This window comes from Channa argus, chromosome 8, assembly GCF_033026475.1.
Source record: "Channa argus isolate prfri chromosome 8, Channa argus male v1.0, whole genome shotgun sequence".
NCBI classification, from domain to species: Eukaryota; Metazoa; Chordata; class Actinopteri; order Anabantiformes; family Channidae; genus Channa; species Channa argus.
The window spans coordinates 11,891,118-11,910,806 of NC_090204.1; the positions used below are offsets into that span (position 1 = coordinate 11,891,118).

The 19,689-nt window shown below is 39.3% G+C and overlaps 1 protein-coding gene and 1 pseudogene across 1 annotated transcript in view; one reads left to right on the top strand and one right to left on the bottom strand.

Moving 5' to 3' along the window:
- Positions 1-1,335: 1,335 nt before the first annotated feature.
- On the bottom strand, positions 1,336-2,110 carry LOC137131860 (uncharacterized; annotated as a pseudogene).
- Positions 2,111-17,221: 15,111 nt separating this feature from the next.
- Positions 17,222-19,689, top strand: part of fbn2b (fibrillin 2b) — a 58,850-nt gene continuing 56,382 nt past the window's right edge. The window contains exon 1 of the mRNA XM_067512972.1: positions 17,222-17,380. The gene's annotated coding sequence lies outside the window, so the exon portion shown is untranslated. The remainder of the gene's footprint in view (positions 17,381-19,689) is intronic.

Sequence of the window (19,689 nt, forward strand, 5' to 3'; positions counted from 1 at the left end):
GGAATGTGCACAGGAAATCAGTGCTTCACAGCAACAGCGATGGCGTCTCTGAGCCTGGCTGAGCCGAGCTGAGCAACTGGTATGAGCACAGTCATGCTTCAGCCAGGGCCAGAGGTGTTCCTCCAGTAAACACACATAACTTTCCCAAGGGACCCTGATGGCAGAATGTGCAAAAACACATGCACTTATACTGTATACCCAAACTAATATTTCAGTTAGAGCCATTAGCTGTGTCTCACACATAAACAGGCAGGTGTATAGTTTATAGTTTTCACACATGCTCACACACACACACACACACACACACCTTAACTTATCTCCCTTTTGTCCAGTATTCTTCTGATCAATGAGCTTTGACACTCCCTATCACCCCTTTTTCTTTACCAGGTGTTTAATTGACACCCTGTGGCTGTCATCTGTGATCTCATCTCTCTGGGAAGACTGCTGGGGAGCTCTCACATGCATGTTATCTCCCCCCAACCCCCATTTTATAATGATACTCTGCTCCTCCCTCAATTAATTTCTCTCTTGGACCATTCCTCAATCTCTTCACTGTTGTTTCTTTTTTGTCTGTTGTTTCTGGCTTATTTCCTTCCTCAAACCCCCAGACTATCTAGCTCTGAGCTCTACAGGCAACAGTTCAATGCCTTCTTGGGGTAACACACACTCTATCTCAGACAATAGCACAACAGTTGAAGGCGCATATTATAACTGGTGCTCCCAGGGTATTTTTTCTCACATGCGCCAAGGTTTGACCTCATTCCTGCTCAGGAGTAAAAGGTAATTCTACATTATTTCAGCAGATGGCGCCAGGTATTGCAGCATATTCAGGTGTTCAAGGGTGTAGAGGAATATCGGATAAGGTATCCACAGTTTATGTGTATTAAGCATGTGGAGATTTCTAATTAGTGTAAAGCATACTTACCTTTACATTCATTATACTTTATCACTCATTATACAGTAGGGAAATATTTATTTGATCCCCTGCTGATTTTGTACGTTTGCCCACAGAATATCAACCAAAAACCCTGAAAAAGCACATGATACAAATGTTATAAGTTGAGATGCATCTCAGTGAGTAAAATAACAATTGGATCCCCAATCAAAACATTACTTAGTACTTGGTGGAGAAACCCCTTGTTGGCAACCACAGAGGTAAGACTTATTCTTGTAGTTGGTGACCAGGTCTGCACACATCTCAGGAGGGATTTTGGTCCATTCTTCTTTACAGATCTTATCTAAATTCTTAAGGTTTCTTGGCTGTCGCTTGGCAACTCAAAGTTTCAACTCCCTCCATAGATGTTCTATAGGATTAAGGTCTGGAGACTGGCTAGGTCACTCCATGACCTTAATGTGCTTCTTCTTGAGCCACGTCTTGCCTTGCCTTGATGGTATGTTTTGGGTCATTGTCCACGACCCATCTTTAGTGTTCTGGCTGAGGGAAGGAGGGTCTCATCCAAGATTTTACTATACATTGGCCCCTTAATGCGGCAAAGTCAGCCTGTACCTTTAGCAGAGAGACAGCCCCAAAGCATAATATTCCCACCTCTGTACTTGACTGTAGGGGTGGTGTTCCTAGGTTCATAGTCAGCATTTTTCTTCCTCCAAACATGGCGAGTCCAGGTGATGCCAAATAGCTTGATTTTGGTCTCATCTGACTACAGCACTGTCACCCAGTCCTTCTGTGAATTGTTTAGATGTTTTTGGGAAACTTCAGATGGACCTGTAGATGTGCCTTCCTGAGGAGGGGGACCTTGGGGGTGCTGCAGGATTTCAATCCATGACGGCGTACTGTGTTACCAGTGGTTTGTTTGGTGACTGTGGTCCCAACTGCCTTGAGAGCATTCCCAAGCTCCTCCAGTGTAGTTCTTGGCTGATCCCTCAATTTTCTTCGGATCACCCTTAACCCATGAGGTAAAATCTTGCATGGAGCTCCAGATCGAGGGCAGTTGCTAGTTAGTTTGTATTTCTTCCATTTGCGAACAATTGCTCCAAAAGCTGTCTCCTTCCCACCAAGCTTCTTTCTGATGGTCTTGTAGCCCATTCCAGCCTTGTGCACGTCTACAATCTCGTCCATGACTTCGCTTGACAGCTCTTTGGTCTTGTCCATGGTGGTGAGATTTGAATGAAAGATATATATTATGTGAACAGGTGTCTTTTATACACATAAAAGTTGTAATTAGGAGCACCTTTTTAAATTGACAGGAATAATCAGTGTACCACGTGAGCACATACCCAGTCTGTGGGAGCCAGTAGTGTTTACAATTTTTATAAAGAAAAATGCCAAATATCAATCAAATGAGTTTCAATTTCTTTCACCTCACAAAGTGATTTAACTTTCATCATATTCACTCTATAACAAAGCACTTCATTATACGTAAAGTAACTCTGGCTGTCAGATATATGTTTAGTATGTAGCATGATATACTCACAAAAAGTACAAACACCCCCAAACTCTGTTTAAATACAGTCATTATATGTGCCACTGGTGCCTTTTCTAGGTTCCTGTAATGCAGTGATGCATGATGTTATTTTGAATTAATGACAGAACCTCATCTTTCTGGCCTCTCATTTACAGGTAGAGTTTACAGAAAAACATCCCAGATAAGATGTTTTTATGTTTTTCCTCAAAACAACAAGTAATATAATGCTGTGTGATGTTGCAAAATCAGCAAAAACAAACCAGAGCACATTCTCAAATTAGTTTCTAGAGGAGTAAAAACACTTCAAGTGACCTAACTATACAAAAAATAGCATTTTTTAGGTGTTTTTATGAATTTCTCCTGTAAAAACAATGGAAGAGCAAGAACCATTTATCTAAAGCCTGAAGAGGTAAACATCAATAAACTTGTGAGGAAGTGTGATAGTCAAGCATAACGTTTCCCAAAGCTCAAAGCTTCTCTCATCCACCTGTTTACAACCTTAATTAACAGGCAAACATCAAGTCAGATGGAGGCTATGTCATCAATTGTATCTGGCTAGGGGTTAATAGCTTTACTCTGGAAGTATTTAAACAACCCTGAGGTCATAAGACATAACCTCCCAGAGAACAAACCGCGGAGGATTGGCGTCATCCTTGACAATAATAGAACGCAGTTTCAGAAGTTATTTTTATTGTAAACAGAAAAACAGAGGAGGTAAAAAACAGAGGAAACAACATACAAGTTCAATTTTATTTAATTTCATTAAAATGTTTATAAAGGTCAGATTGTTTATTTTAATTGAATTTGCAGGTGTGTTTTTCAGGCCAGAAAAATAACAATCACAGGACAGCAAATATATGGTGGAGATTAAAAAAAATTTTTTTAAACCCACAATGTCAACAAGAGACAATTCCAAATGATAGAAAGCATTCAAAGTGACCCAAAATGTTCTGTATAATTTAAACCATGTTTTTGAAAATGACAAAACAAAACAAAAACAATAAAGGAACATGTGATTTTTTTTTTTGTAAAGATACATTGTTTATTCCACGAAACACAGATGATTGATGTCTACATGTTAAACAACCTACAGGCCGATTGCACCAATACTTTCACATAATACTTATTTTCTCTTATTTGTCTCTAACTGGCAAAACCTGTGTGTGCTCAACAAAATATTATTTGACTTAGGTCTACAATGTTGAGATTTGGCCAATAGACTATGACTCTGAAGAGCCCTGACTCTCACCTTCACACTCCACCTGTTTCCAGATCTGAAACTGCAGGAAAGAGAAACCAGGTGAAGCTCAGAAGTCTATGGCCCTTTTAAGCAGTTAAATGTACACCTCACAAATGACCTGCTATTATGTGCAGCTGGTATCAGGCTACTTTTGTTCATACAGTAGGTACAGGCCTGTTTCATTGCATTCCTCAGCAATGAAGGCTATGCACTTTCCTCAGGTGCTCATTTTTTCCCCTGTTTTCTCCTCAAATCCAACATATGATTGAATTATCCATTAGTGCTTCTCATCATTCAGCAATTCAAAAACTCCTCTGACATTAAACAGAGTAAACATGTAGAAAGGTTTAAAAACATGGTGGTTGTATTTCCCACAATAGTGTGGGTCATCCCCTTTTCATTTTTTACATTTTCACAGGTTTTATCAGATAGTAGAAATAATTACCAGATGCAAAGCCTTCTGGAGGTTGCATTATATATTTTCCCATCATTAACGTTATGTCTCAATTTAAAGAATAAGTCTGTGGTTATTTTATTTTACACTCCCAGATGTATTGGTTCTTACCCAATAAGCCCTCATTAATCTCATATTTTGTTCCTCTCTGTGCCACTCATTTAAAAGTTTATAAAGTTCTAATTCAATAGTGTAAAGCCCCTATCCTTTGCTTTTTTTGATGGCTATTAAAGGCTAAACATATGAATTTAAGAAATAAAACTGGCGCTTTGTGTCTTATTTTTAATGAAATTTTCAGAAAAAAGGTTTTTCATTCTCTCTTTAAATATGACCACAAATCAACTGTAACAAGGCCTGGACATATTAGATCTTGGCAGAAATGTTATTTATGAGGCACATATGGTAGAAATCTGGACTAGAATTGTACAGTCATGTGATCAAGAGCATAAAGTTCAATCATTTTAAATAGACTGTGTGCAAACCAATTACACACTGTTGGACATAAAGTTGGAAATAAATAAGTTTTTACCTCTTATGAAACTATTCTTACAATGTGATTTATACTTGATAGGTTAAGTTAATATCTTCTCAAAACTTTATTGATCAATCTCTCAAACATACCACAGTGAAAATTAAACCGCAATTAACATTTGCAAAAAAGAGGAATGTGTCTAAATACAAAATGATTCCAACTTTATGGGCCACAGTGTAAATCAGTGTTTTGTGCTTAAAGTATATTTTGGAACATGTATTGGGTGCTTCAGTCTGACTTTTAATTGGTTCCTCTACTTAGAGTAGAGTACATTAAAGAAAAGTACTTGCGCTTTAGTTGACTTCTGTCTAATCTGTAATCCAGAAAGCCACAGCTCCTCATAGAAGTTATCACTGCTTGTAATGTTACAAATGTGTACATTGTTCTTTTGTTCATATGTAATTGATGTTTTGTCTGTATTTTAATTTAATAATGTGTTCTCATCAACAGAAAGCTCCCAGCCACCTTAACTTTATACCCAGTCACTCTGTAACATGTCCTTTATGTTAGTAGCTGACAGGGCTCCAGACTTCAGGTCAATTACACTGTTATGTGGATAAATATTTAAAGACTGGCATATATACCCCCCTTTAATAAACTCCCTTTTGTGTCACAAGTCCTCATTCATCCCAGCTGTATCCCTTTGCTTTACAGGTCAGGACGCATACAACTGCTACTCCCCGCCTTAGCTTCTCATTGTCTTCCCCTGACATCATAGGATTACTCACAGGAATCTTTTATCATCTCTACAGTAATGATTGTCATTATCAAATGACCATTTAGGTCTGACTACATCCTATTTGGCTGACTTTTTCACAGTCAGGAGAAAGAAAAAAAAAAACCCTTGGGAATGAAATGAGGATAAGGGGAAAGACTGGGTTAAGGTGGTGTTGAGGCATGTTGGGTGGAGTGTGGTGGATGATGGAGAGGTAGTGGGGTTGAGGGTGCATATTTTGGATGTCAATTGAAAAATGTTGGAGCCTACAGTACTCCTGCTGCACCAGAGTTCAAGTAAGACTGTGGCAAATTATAGTATACACAGCTTTATCTTTCATCATCACATAAATAATAATCAACTTTATCATGATGTTATCACTATCTGTAGTCAGCATTCTCACTTCTGGCAGACATCTCATGCTTTTTATGACCTGTTATTACCAGCTGCTGCTTTGATTCCTCTTTCAACCGCCTCAAGTTTGACCTTTTGCTTGTGAAGTGGTTTGAAGCAATTACCTACTTCAACTTTTACATTATCTTACATGTTACAAGCCCACGGCTTTGTTTGTCAAGTAGGCAATGTCCCGGTTGTTTTTACAATGGCCTGTGCTCACCACTCACAATGGCAAGAATGGTCACCCCACAGCAGTCCTCTTATCTAGCATCTGTGATGACAGCTGGGAATGTGTTTTAAATGTTACAAACCGTTTTTTATGGCCCTGCTAGTGTGGCTGCTATGACTTTCTGCTCTGTTTTTGGACTGTTTTGTTTCTGCTTGTGCAGATGCTATAGCTGTAAGCTCTCTAGATTTATGAATACATTTTGGCATTTCTTCCCATCGTGAGAAATGTACTTTAAGGGTTCGGGTGATAAAAACCGAGCTTTATACATAAATGGCATGTGTTACTTTGTAATTTGATCCCTCCCATCACAATATACAGGAGAGGTGCTCAGCATGCTGCTTCCCTGAACTGGCCTGTGGACTCTGCTGAGGTCTTAAGTCAACAAAGCTTTGGAGATTTTAAACACTGTAAAACTTCACACCTCTTAGAGAAATCCTTGGACTTGGATATGGCTCATGCTCTGTGTAGTTTTTCCCGTCCTTTTCTGTTAACCTCCCATTGGGTTTTGACTCTTTCTCCCCTAGTAACGTTTTTTATTGTTGTCATAAAAATGGTATTTATGTCTTCCAACATTGTTCATTTTTCTGTCTTAGCTTGCACCAATTCCACCTCATCTGTTCTATCTTTCCCTAATCCTTCCTCTTTTCTGGGTTTCTGGCCCCTGCTGTGTGTATGAAACTGCACTGATCCTGGTAAGGAATTTGCCCTATATCACTGAAGTTGGGGCCCTTAGCTGTAAATCACATGACCAATATAAGGGAACCGACCATAATGAAGACGGACGAGGTGGAGGGAGTTGACAGAGGGAGTCGCATTCCTTAGGCTAGTCCTGCAATTACAGTGATCACATGCACACATGTATGACTATACCATCCCTAACCTTAACATCACCTTATATAATCTTGTTTATATTTGAGATCTTTATAGTGTTGGCCACAAAATGAATCCCAAACCTGTTCCATGTCTATTCATAACCTTTCACTCTCCATTTACACAGTGTGTAGTGTGCTTGTGTGTGTGTGTGTGTGTGTGTGTGTGTGTGTGTGTGTGTGTGTGTGTGTGTGTGTGTGCTTGTGTGTGTGTGTGCGTGCGTGTGTTTACTGAAAGCCGTGGTACTCTGTTGTGTTTAAAGTTGTTTATGTTGTTGAAGATCCTTATTGGAAACCAAAAGCTGACTGTGGCAAATGGCAAATGGCAAATGTTTTCTGAAAACCACTGTCTTCCACAGTGGGTGTCTTCCCGATACCAACATGAGGAGTTTTTATTTTCTTTGCTCTATTTTGGCAAAATAAGTAATCTAATCAAGTAGAAGCAAGCTAATGAAGTCAAACGGTGCACCGATGGGGTGAAGGTTTCATGCTTTCAAACTACACAGAGCACAGTCCAACCACCAGCCTTTGCCAGATGCCTGAGACCATGTTATAGAAAGGCTTAAACACACTTTCACAGTGAGACCACACACCATCACAGTCACACTTCAGGTCTTTTGACTTCTGTGTAACATCACAGGAAGTCTTTAGTTTTCTCTCGATTAAGGATCCATTTAAAAATGTTTTTCGTTGCTTTGGAGAAGAAAGAATTAAAAAATCACAAGAATGACAACTCACAACTCAACAACTCAACAGGCTTTTCAAGAGTTCACGCAACCTATCACCCACTTTACCAGGCACACAAAACAACAAATATTGATTCTTTAAAATCCTGTGTCTTTCCTTGGTGTTGGGCTGTCACAGCAAACAGCTGGACTGCTACAGCACCGCCTTTCATCCCCCTCCCCCCCCAACCCCAAGGTCTCTGTCTGCTGCTATAGTACCACTTTCTCCATGTGGGGGGCCCTCAACACTTCAAAGCACCACTTGTGGGACCTCCAGTTGGGTGACACAGCCACAGCCCAGCTGAGCACTTGTCAAGCAAACACATGTTGGAGACTGGGTGTGAGTTACTTCTGATTTAAATTTATTGAGTGAGTAAGCTCATTACCCCCTTATGTTATTTATATATACTTTATTATTAACAAAATGAAGAGCTATAAGTAATTTGGGAGCCTTTTTTCATGTGTACACTTACTCCTTTGCATCATTTGAAGAAATACTGTTGAACATGTTAATGTAAGTGAGATATAGCGATGACTTACAACCCTTTAGCAGAGCCAGGCTGCTTCCAGTCTTTGTACAAAGCTAATCAGCTCCTTGCTGTAGCTTGACATTTGACCACAATGACAATGACATAATTTCTCTTTCTTTTAGTAATTTATTATTCCTTTGGAACATAATATACAATCACATTAATTATAATAACATGACTGCTGCTGACTATGTAAGATGTTAGAAAAGTGGGAAGGCATTTCACTGAACATGGCTCTGGACTAAATGAGATAACTGAGCTCAAAACCAAAGCGTGTACGAGTGAGTGAGGGGTAGAATCAAAGGTATCACAGCTGTCCATCTCTTGAGTGCTCAGCTCAAACTGACCTTCAGAAAAACCACCATGCAGTGACCATGGGGCTTTGTGTTATGCTTGGTGTGTGTATGTTTGAAGGACATGGGAAAATTTGTATAACTTAGCAGCTAAGAGTGTGAAAACTGTCTCATCATCTCTTTAGATCTTCCCACTTTTCACTACATATGTTCTGAGCTCTGTTCTGTGTTTCTAGACTATAATCCCCCCAACTTTTTTGGTTCGCGTAAAACTCCTGGGTGGTCCATTGATATGCTACTTTAATAGGCCTCAGAGCATATGCGTGTCTTAGAGCAATAGAGGTTTGACCCTAAACAAATGTGTCACAGACAGTGGTGGGGAACAACAGGATCTATTTGTGTTGATAGAGGGACATGACTTCAGTTTCCCAGAGAATCAGAGACGCATCTTCTGGATTTGTTTAATAAAACCTTATACAGTACATCTTGTGTTTTACTGGCACACAAGGTGATGATTTTAAGGAGGAATCCATCTCTGTGCATATTTCTATCAGTCCCTCCCTTTTTTTCCCTCTTCTCCCACTTGTTTTTGTTGACCGCTTTCTGCACACATACTTGCAAATCTGCCCCCACCCCTGCATCCATCTTTACCTGTGATTCTGCATAAAAACAGCTGCAGCCAAACAAGGGGTGACACAACATCAGGAAGGATCAGAGGGATGGATGAAAGGTGGAAAGAATGCTGATGGGCAGGTAGGTGGATGTTTCAAGTATCTTAGCATCTGTTGTCCAAACCTATAATGATCACAGAGCTACAGCAGTATAAGCAGCAGGCTAACTGCTAGCCTGACGACCTATTCTGCCATTGCTCCCAAGTACACCTGCTTTACAAGAGTTTCACACACATCAAGGCTTTTCCAACTCACACATCAGCAACACAAGTACACACACTTATAATTGAACACACATTGCATAAACACATGCACATTCACAGGCACTAGTTAAGGCAAACTGAAGCAAAGCTCAGCTCTCATGTTATTTGACCTGCTGATAAATATTAAATTGGCCTAGTGTGTTGGAATGATGGTAGAGATAAATACACCTTATACACTACAGAGAAAATCGTTTTATGTACAGTAAAATCCTTTGGCTTTGATGATCACATTTCCTGCAGCTATCTTCACCTGTTCTGCAGACAGCTAACTAACATTTATGGATAAACATTTATTCTTAGCTGACAGAGATTGAAAAGTGTTTGTAATAGGACACATCCAGTATCCAGATAGAGGAAATTTGTCAATCTCGCCTGCATTTGAGTATTGTATTTAAATTTAAATGTTACTCTGGTACAGTATTTATGCCTAATGGGTTAGGTTTAATACTTAGGATTGTTATAAAGATTTTAAAAAGTTTTCAATGACTTTAAAGACTGTATAGAGGATTGAAACTAATGCTGGTTGTTTACTGTCTGGGTAAACAAACACAAAAAAGAGAGTAAAGACATTACGACATTAATTCAGTTTGTGCATATTCTTCTTTGTCCTAGTGTTAACAATTAGAATATCACTACATCCACCAAAGTTGCACCAGGGTCTTTGCAGTAACACAATTTTTCTTCTAATAAAATTCTTTCAAATTTTGTCTTGCTACATTTATTTCTGTTATCACTATAAGTTCCTACATATGCAGTTGAAAGGAACAAGTTGTTCTCTAGGGAACAGTCAAAATGCGTCCTATAAACCACAGGAAATCAGTAACTGAAAATGTTTGAGTTAAATGGGGGTAAAGTTTATACTTCTTAATGGTAAATTACAGCTTTTCATCATGAATTTATTGTTGTTTCAGAACTGCAAGATTGTATAAGAGTGGCTCTTACATGCTTGAGTATAACCAGCGGAGACAATGAGGGTGGGGTGGAGTGATTAGGGACAAATTCTGGCTTAAAGGTGCTATGGCTGTCCAACAGACGAATTGAGTGGAGAGTGGACTCTTTTAAACAGTGTTGCAACATTATCTGCTGGTGCATAAAGAATCCTCCGAGAGCAAGTCTTCATATAAGTCTTGATAAATTCAAGTCTTTGAAAACATGAGACTATGCTAAATTTTGACTATAAGTGTGTAGAATTGAACAAATTACAGCTCCACTGGAAGGGAAATGGCATGTTTATAGCACAGGTTAGTGCAAACATTTGAAGAAAATTGCAGAGAGGACATACTCAGATAATACTCAGATCCTGCTTGACAGATTGTTAAAAAACACAATTTCCCATGTAGGCCCATCCCCTCTCTTCAAGAGCCAACAAGATGCTTTCAACCCCTTTCAAGCTTTTCCTTTTCAACTCAGTGGCATAAGTCATTGTGTTGGACCACACCTCAGTATAGGCAACCTCAAAATCACCACGTCTTAGTCTTAGGGAAGGTTCCTGAAGGGAATGTTAAAAATAGCAAAGAAAATATTTCAGCTTAGTTTTAAATCAATTACTGTAAACTACGTTACTTTTACGCTACTTTTTAATTGTATTAGGTTAAGATAAGATAAGCCTTTACAACAGTGCATAGGACTGGTTACTGTTGAACTAGGTGTTTCCTCACATTTGACATCAAGCATTTCAATATATATATGGTAATGAATTGTTAAATAATCTTTCATATTTCATAAGAAAAACACCGTGTTGAATTTGTTGAATTTGCAAAGTTGAATTTGCATCACTGAAAGACAACATGGTTGTCTTGTCTGACAACATGGTTACCTGCTCACAGCAAGGATGGCAGATGCTGATTGCAATGCACATTGATTTTATTGGAAGATGGGAATGAAGGCAAAAGATCATTTTAGGTTTTCTTTGTTTCATATTCTTCACTGTTTCTCATCTTTGACACATTGCAAGCATAGATTTCAGTAAGTTTAAATCTTGGCCTCAAACCAAGCTCCAAGCTAAGCTAACCAGAGGTTGGCTTTGTATATTTAAAGGACACCTTCTTTTGGTTCTATTTGGGTAGTACATGTACACAAATGCCATTAAACTTAAGTTTGACTTCCCTATTTCAAAATATCTCTCTACTTCAAGCTGAAGACTGCCTCCAAATGATATCACTTGAAAGGAACCTTCGGTCCAGATAATGTCGTCTTGTTGCTCAAAGTTTATAATCAAGGTCAAGCTGCTTTTCTAGAGATGACCTCCCCAGATGACATCATCTGAACTCTAATTGATGAAAACTCCTGCGGGTGATGTAATCTGGAGGAGTATTACAGTTAGAAGCAGAAAAATATTTTAATATATGGAAGTCAGAGTGAAGTTTAAAAGCATTAACGTACATTTACACCTTAAACTAAAGCCATAGAAAGCAAGTTGAATATTGGTGAAGTTGCCCTTTAAAAGTCAAACGTTTGCTTTAAGCCAATTTTATGCTTTTGAAATGTAAATTCCTTTTCCCTACTTGTCTTTGACTGAAATGACCATAACCTCGGGTCGATCACAGAGTAGCCGAGTGTGCACGTGGCTGAGAGTGGACTGGGAAACTACAGCACTCCCTCCTGTGCAGTCAGCTCTACAGTTGGAGTGAGAAATTACCTCATTTTGTCCACAGTTCCCCAAAAGTTTGAACAGGAAATAGGGAGAACACCACCCCACCCAGCCCCTTGTACTCATTACCACACACCCAAAATGAAAGCACCTACATTATAGAAGTATGGAACCCAAAATGAAGGGGCTATTAAAATGCACAAGCCTGTCTGTGGATGTAAAACACATAATACTTGTAACTAGATCAAACATTCGTGATTAACATTTCATTCCAACTGCTCTTGTGACTTTTCAGTCTGTGAATACCAGACGCTGTTTGGATTCCTGTAAGGGGGAATATTTTATGCCCCTTTGAAAATACAAAAGACACTGAGCACATCTGAAAGCCATTAGCTCCTCAAACTCTTAGCAAGGAGTCTGAGGATTCTTTCCGCTCTCTTGGAATCTCACTACATTTCTCCCTTTGACTCTTTTGACTCCTTTCTTTTTTCAGGGGCTGCAAACTCTGTCCTTTTCAATTACAGGGGTTATGGAATTGCAAAACTCTCATCCATTCTTACTCCATGGCTCATGAAAACCAGTGACTTCCAAACTTCAGGGTGATCCTACACTTCAATCCGTCTCTCCACTGTATGTTTCCACAGTGATTGAAGAAGACTAAACAAGCTGTGCCTTTACAATGTGTTCTATCACTGGGGAGCAACATCACGTGTTTACCCGCCTTTTCCTCCTCTGGTTCCCACAAAGCAGGCGAGGGACATGTGAGGCAGGTCTTCTCGTCTCCTCCTTCTCGTCCTCTCCAGTCTAACCTTGCATAAATGGACCAACATGTTTGTGTGCTGTTTTATGAGATCACATATTCTCATCCCGTCTGAACACTGCCATTCTTTGTCTTCTCATGTTATGCTTTGAAGTTCTACATTCCTCTGCCACTGCATCATTGGGGGAGCACAGCTGTACAAGGCCAAGTCTTTAGTGAACCGAGAAGAGCTGCAGTCAAGCTAAGGTGATGCAACAAATACCTGTCTTGGAAGCGAATCATGGACTGAAAGATGGAAAAGATATTTGGGGGACAACTGTGAAAGAGTGATATCTAAGTACATTATTGATCTACAAAAAATGGTTGCACTTTTTCAGTTACATGCTTGCACGCGTTTGTGTGCCTTTTGTGGTGCAGTTATCATATTTTCATCTACCCAGGGAAAAACCACCGACCAACCGTGGCCACAGATTCCCATCTTGAGACCCAGACACACTCCACCCTGACCCCACAGACTCCAACCACAAACCCCAAGACCATGATGATACTACAAAACCAAACTCTAATCCCTCAGATATACAAACACAGTATATGCACACACCTTCATGACCTTAGAACTGCCCTGTGCCAAAACATACTACAGGCTAATAAGACATCAAGTGAATAAATTAAGTGTGAAAAATGAGAACTATGGCAGTTTGTGATGTACACAAACAACAGGATTTTGGGTTTTTCACGATTGGAGGCTTTGAAGCTTCAGTGAACCACACGATTGCCTCATTTGACTTGCTTAGCATGCAAAGGATTATTAAAAAAGATCTCCCCATTTGTCATCCAATGTCTTTGCCTTTAACCAAGCATATTTAAACAACCTTTAAATCATCTCAAGTTTGAAATTGTTCTTTAACAAACCATTACACCTAATATTTTTCATCTTTTGTTGAAATAGAAAATCTTAATGCTAAGGTTCGCTGACAGCTGCTTTACCCCCTCCAAGTATGACAAAGGACACTAGTGTAGCTGAGGCATAATGTTCTTCATGGGTATCCAGCTTGTGGTAGGGCCTGGGGCCAGGCATTTTAGTGTTACTGCACATTTGAACACCTCACAATTTTTCTAAGGATTCATATCATCTTACATCTCTTCTAAAGCAATCTACCTTTCGGTCAGAATGCCTTTATGTTTTTTTATGTGCCCCTTTAAACATTTTTCCAGAATGAATAACAATCCATAGCAGTCTAGCTTTCACATTATGCAGGAAAATGTAGGGATGTGCATGCATTCCATGTTTCTTCCCCCCATAGGGACAACGAGAGGCATGTGCATATATAAATAAAACAATTTATGGAAACAAATTTAAATCGTTTAACATAAAATTCTCTAGTCCAGTCCTGACTCTAATGACCCACATATGCACCGGTTCACCCCTATGGGCAGCAGTACAGTATGACGAATTCTGGCCATGAATCTCTCCCTGCTGAGAGGCCGTCATGGAAGTGATTTGGCTCAGTGATGTCTCTCCTGGCTGGGCTAATGACAGTCTGAAAGCCTACATCAGGCTCTGGTGGTCTCTCCTGGTTCTTTCTTTTAGCACTGGGAGAGATCAGACATAACTTCAAGAATTCAGCCAATGTATAAGACAATGGTACGGATTGGCTTTGTTTGTACACACTCACGCACGTGCAGACAGACTTGTATAAAAACATAAATTTCTTCTGGTAAATGATACTGCTAATCAAGGTTGACATGAGTTAGTAGTGGGATTTATTATAAGGTAGGTGTATGTTTTAATGTAACAGTGGATAACTATGTATTCATGTGAGGACAACCCAGTCCTCATCTGGTTTCTGTACTGGCTTGTCATCTTTCATACCCTGTCATCTGAGGGACCCTAAGCTTGGCGCTGAAGTGACTGAGCCCCCACTTTCCTGCTCTGCCTATGCCAAGTATATGCAATCATAACACAGTCTAGCCCATGTGAAACAAATAGCTTGCTTTTGTCAATGTAAGCCTATGTAGTCACCACAAATCTCACTAGGACCATTTTGCCTTTGATAGAATTACAAGTATTAAACATAATATGTAATTTCTTGAAAGCACATGTTGATGTTGCATGTTTGCATTTGCGAGTGCATCTTGAGCCAAACCTCTAAACATGCACTCAGTGCGCAAACAGAAAGATCATGATGTCCTCTACTTAAATGACCATGACCATGAAATCATGACCCAACACATGCTGCTATTTGGTCGTCTAGGCACCCTGCTCTTCAAGCCGTATATATTTACTTTAGATCGAAATGTGCCTGTGTGTGCGAGTGTATACGCATAAGTACATCCTGGAAAAAGAGGAAGAGAGAAATGGAGAGATGTGGACAGGGTAAAAAAGAAAGGGATTACGAGTTGGTGTATTTCTCTGGACTCTGAAAGCACAATACACTCAGACAGGGAAGTGTTTTCATCATTGCTTGCTGAAATGTGGTTCTGTTTAAGGGGAGAGGGAGGGACTGCTTGGAGAGAGGGAAGAACGAGAGAACGGAGACACACATAACTGAAACTCCTCAAGGCTCTTATTCTTTGCTCCCATCGATCCCAGTCTTTCATTGTGTCAGTGTGAGACAGTGAGACTCCCTATGAGCTTCTGCAGCACACAACAAATCATCCTTCAGGACTCTGCTGCATGTTGAAAGTTGGAAAGAAGGAGTGAGAGATGGCACACACAGGCATATTGGTTTGATGTTTGTCTGTTCTGATGCATTCATGTCCCTTTTGAGTCCGTGTCCAAGGGAGGATGTTACAACACTAGTGTAGTATTTTTAGAATTTTTTTTACTGTTGTATAAATTCTGTGGTGGAAACAAAGCAACATTCAATTATCAGTGAACACAGTGTGGAGATGTTCATGTTTACAAGTTAAACATAAATACATCCTCTGATAATAAAAAGGGGTTTTACATCATCGCTTCTCCGGAAATACTAGTCCCCTGCATTCAGTGTGTTAAGTTTAGATCATTCCAAGTCCTGCAGAGACAAAAAGCTTTACACATGTTTTTAATTACCCAACTCTGTTAATCTTTGTATTGAAAACCAGGCAAAGGCATTAAAATTAAACATCTTAGGTCTTTTTAGGCTCATCAGAGGATGTTGGAGGAAATAAATATAAGTATTTCCAGGTAACCTTCAAACCTACATAAAGCCCTATTGTTTAGAAAAGTATTTATGACCCTGACGAAACCTGTGTTTGTGTTCATGTGTGTGATAGAGGATAGAGGTGACAACTAAAGTGTCCCTGTCCCAGCCAAATAGTGACTTGGCTTGCTGTCATCCAAAGAAGTTTTCAGTTAAAAACAAGGTCCTTCCAGTCTGGTTCTTCGGGGGTTCTTTGAGGGTTTAATAGCATTCAGCACTCACTCAAGAAGCTTCTTTACCTTTATTGGAAGAACCATTAGTAATTCCCCTAATGTTCTGGGGTGCATTTTGTTTTTTTAGGGAGGTTTTAGCTTTGATAGTTCGTAAGCCAGTTGACCAAAGTTGGAGGCCAGGATATGCTTGAGAAGAAGTTATTATGAAACACTGTTTGAACACAATGCATAGAAAAGTCCTTTACTGTTGTTCCATATGGTAACACTCAAAGACATTTTGACATTCTCTCCTCATTAATTGTGTTGCACCTGTGCGATAATATGTAAATTAAAGTAATTGTGTACAGAATTGAGGAACTGGAAAATTGTCCCATGGAGAAGATTTTACAGGATCATTTAAAGAATCACAAAAAAAAGTGTCAAAATAGTTTTGTAATAAAATGATAGTTTATAGAAAAACAGAATGACTTACAAACTGAACAGGACAGATATTAGACGATTTAGGTGGACAAGCCATAGATTTTAACTCAATTCTATGTTTCTATTCTCTTCACAAGACTCACTGTGCTCAAGCAAAAAGATAAAAAATTAGAGAAAAAAAAACAAATTTGTATAGCTACATTGAACCATGTTTTTAAGAGTTAAATCAGCACAGTATGTAGAAACATATGAGATGTGCTCAGCTGTCCACACCAATGTACCAGCCAGATGTCTCAATGTTAACTTCCTGTGATTTGTGGGAACAAAGCACAAGGATGCCTCAATCGCAACAACCAGTGAGCTGAGAGTGTAAATAACTGGACTATTTGAAAAGCAAATAAATTGCTTTTAATTTATTGTCACTTTGCAGCAAACTTCATTTATAATTTCACTGTTGTCTGTAGGTAATCTGAGTGTGCAGTGCATCATGAGAGGTCTGTGAAATGAAACTTTAAAGCTATTTACTTGTCTCTTTTCAGGCTGATATTAATGCAAAGATCGTTTACTCTTGTAAGACTGGTATCTCATCACTCAGGTAGCCTGAAGGAGTGTTTTTGCAGGGTGATGATAGTGAAGTCAAGTTATCCACAGAGTGGAGGTTTAGCTGCTTGGCCCCTGTTATAACAACTCCAGGAGACTTGAGGAATGTGGGTTTGTCCTGCAGTCCACTTACTACCCCCTCTCTTGTCTCTGCCGCACTCTGTTTCCCCTCCCCTCTCCCAAACAGGGCAATTCCCTAACTTTTCTCCTTTTCTCACAAGGCTATATTCAATATTCCATACCGGGGCACATATCCTGTGTCAAATTCCAACGGTGGGCTTCTCGACGACAAGACACTCCAATCGTTGCAAGGTACCGTGTGCATTAATGATTTATTGACATTGAAATCAAGTCATCAATGGCTTTGATGGTAACTATTGTTTTCTCTGTATGCACGTTTGCTAAAGCAGCCAGATGTGACATATCACGCAATTAAAATGCAGAAAGTTGGATAAAAAGTTTAACGGAAGTTGCATTTTGACCGGCTTTTTGGGTAACTGCATGGGGAAAAAAACCCGACAGGCAGTCACGTTTTACAGTTTGCTTCGACGGTGATTTCGGGATAAGCTTTCCTGGCGAGGAAAGTGGGGAAAAAAAAAGCTCACTAACCTATTTTCCCATCTGGGATATACTTGTGTTTCAGCGAGCTGATGTTGTACTTTTTCTCCATTCATAAAGTTGCGGTGACGTGCAGCGCTCGTTTCAGTGCTGCAATATCGTGGAAAAAAACACATTTGTCTTTGTGTCACATTGGAGCAGACTGCTCCATAGACATAATTGTTTCATACTTTGCAGCAGATGAAACCTGATATTCTTGGGGAGCCTGCTTTACTAAACTTAAGTAGCCTATGCCATAGTTCTCAATAGTGAATCTACATTAGGCATCTGGCATTGCTCATAATAGTTCAGTGGTAAGTTGCAGGTATAATTTGAGATGTTTTAAGTCTCAAAGCATTGCAGATTCAGAGGACAGCAGCAGTCCAGTGATTAACTGATTGATAATGCAGGGTGACTGCTTTACCTGTTTGATTTTGACAGCACGGCTGGAGAATAGCTAAGCAAAGCCCCTACTCATAACTGATCAGGCATCTCTTTTGTTTAGCACTAATCCTGCCTCCATCCAATTTTCTTACTGCAAGCAGCTAAATCTAGATATTTCTTGTCGTGTTTGAGTGGGAAATGTGTTCAACAGTGCTATACAACAAGTGAAAACAAACCAGGGCACCACTAAGTAGTTGTGCAAGGCACAGAAAGCCATTTTAATACAATAATTTGTGTAGTCAAGCAAGGCAAAATGTGAATTATGGAATAATTATAGACAAGTATAAGCTTTTGACATCTTTTCTTGCTGAGTTCTTGTCTTGCCAAATTTTTTTCTGTCCCTGTCTCTGCATGTTTCAGTGAGTTCAATGCTCATATGTCTCTCATCTTCCACTAAAGTTAATCTTAGTCAGTTCAATGTGCAGCCATATTTCTTTCTTTCTTTTGTCAAGCCCAGATATATAATATGGTTGGACCCATGGATGGAGGGCTGTAGGCAGGGTCTGCTCAGGTTATATATCACCAGGGGCCCACAGTTCACTCCAAAAGCTGTGGTCTATAATGAGGTGGAGAAGAGAAAATAAACCTCATGACAGCCCAGTCTGGTTGTACTTTGTATGTTTTTTAAATACCTTCATGCAGTATAGACAGACTTGTAAAATTATATGAGTTTAGCATAACCAAAAACCTATATATATATATATATATATATATATATACAACTTAGAAGTTTTAATTATATAATGAGCAACAAGTGGGGTAATTAAATTTTTGGATGTGGATCAATATCCTGTTTTAAAAAATTTTAAATCAATATTTCTTTGCTTTGTTGGGCCACAAGAAAAAAATTTTTTTGGAAAAATATTTTGGAAATCCTGCCCAAAATCGGCATAGACAGCTAGAGGGAGTCAAAGAGACAGACAAAGGGGCACACTTGTTTTCAAACATGATTTACCTAGAAAAATGCTTTAAAATGTATCTTAATGTGGGGAGGGGGTGTTAAAGGCTCCTGTGATTCAGTCTATCACAGGTCAGGACTGGCAGCCATGCAGAGACATTCATTTCTAAGAATTTTGTGTCATCCCTCTGCATTTTTTTTTAATTAGTATGTTTTGGAGAGTTGTGATTTATTGTAATGTCCTGAGAAATGACAGAGTATAGCAAGGTATAGCAGAGCAGGGAGATGTAGCTTTAGATGTAGCTCTAGTAACATTAAAATTCTATTGTAATGGTCATTTAGTTTAATTCCATAATGAGAAACAACAGTGAGAACATTTTTTAAACATTTACATCTTCAGGGTAGTTTCATTAAAGCCCTGGTCATATGTTATAAACTAGATTTACACCTGGAAACTGTCCAGTACAGCCACAGTCTGACTGGCAGCTCCACTGGACCAGATGTGTTTAGGACCCTTGCTTAGGACCCCACTACAGTGGTGCTGATCTGGAGGGCCAGGCTCTGCTTTTGCACTTGTCCCAAGCAGATTTGCTCCACTCTATTGTCTTTGTCCAGTGACCTTCCTGTCATAGACTTTATTAGTTCTTCAAGGGTTAGAAAACGTAATGGTTAAAGAAGTGAG